Here is a 1153-nt window from a genome sequence, read left to right on the forward strand (position 1 = left end):
TGGGTGATTTCTGGGTGATTTTGGTCCCTCCCCGCAGGACGAGGTCGCTCACACGGTGACCGAGAGCCGCGTCCTGCAGAGCTCGCGCCACCCCTTCCTGACCGTACGTACCGGGGGATGGGAAATTCGGGAATTTGGGGAGAAAATCGGGAATTTTGGGACAATTTGGGGAAATCCCCGTCCTGGGAAATGGGGGAAATATGGGAATTTTGGGGAAAATCTGGGAATTTTGGGAAAAATCGGGAATTTAGGGAAAATCGGGGAAATCCCCGTCCCAGGAAATGGGGGAAATACGGGAATTTGGGGGAAAAATTGGGAATTTTGGGAAAATTCGGGAAATATCTTCCCCTGGGAAATGGGGGAGAAATGGGGGAAAAAATCGGGAAATCTCCCATGGGAAATGGGGGAATCTGGGAATTTGGGGAAATCCCCCCAGGGAAATGGGGAAATGCAGGAATTTCAGGAAATCTGGTCTGGGAAATGGGGGAAATTGGGGAAAATCTGGGAAAATTCAGGAACTCTCCCCTGGGAAATGGGAGGAAATGCAGGAATTTTGGGAAATCCCCCCTGGGAAATGCAGGAATTCCATGAAATCTCCCCAAATTCCCGTTTTTTCCGGAGCAGGCGCTGAAGTACGCGTTCCAGACCAACGACCGCCTCTGCTTCGTGATGGAGTACGCCAACGGCGGGGAGGTGGGGCCGTGACCCCAATTTTAGCATTTCCCACTTCTCCCCTCATTTTCCCCATTTCCCCTTTTTTCCCCACCTTTTTCCTCATTTCTACCCCATTTTCCCATTTTTCCCCGAATTTTCCCCATTTTTCCCAGCCCTTTTCCCACCTTTTCTCCACCATTTTCCCCCTCATTTCCCCCTCATTTTTCCCCGTTTCCCAGGTGTTTTTTCCACCTTTCTCCCCATTTTCCTCCCCATTTTCCCATTTTTCAGATTTTTTGCTCATTTTTCCCCGTGTCCCAGCTGTTTTTTACACCTTTTTCCCCATTTCCCTCCATTTTTCCTTTTTCCCCTCATTTTCCCCATTTTTCCCAGCCGTTTTTCCCATTTTTTTCCCATTTTTTCCCTCAATTCTCCCCAATTTTCCCATTTTTCCAGTTGTTTTTCCACCTCTCCCGGGAGCGGGTTTTTTCCCATTTTT

General features: G+C 48.9%; 1 long non-coding RNA gene across 1 annotated transcript; it reads left to right on the forward strand.

Annotated features, from left to right (window-relative positions):
• Positions 1-20: 20 nt before the first annotated feature.
• Positions 21-1147, forward strand: LOC130588214 (uncharacterized). Its single transcript, XR_008966918.1, has 3 exons — positions 21-103; positions 625-693; positions 1111-1147. It is a non-coding gene; the product is annotated as an uncharacterized LOC130588214 (long non-coding RNA).
• Positions 1148-1153: the final 6 nt, after the last annotated feature.

Source organism: Malurus melanocephalus, unplaced genomic scaffold (genome assembly GCF_030028575.1).
Source record: "Malurus melanocephalus ecotype Western Australia unplaced genomic scaffold, MMel_1.1 scaffold_3784, whole genome shotgun sequence".
Classification (NCBI taxonomy): Eukaryota; Metazoa; Chordata; class Aves; order Passeriformes; family Maluridae; genus Malurus; species Malurus melanocephalus.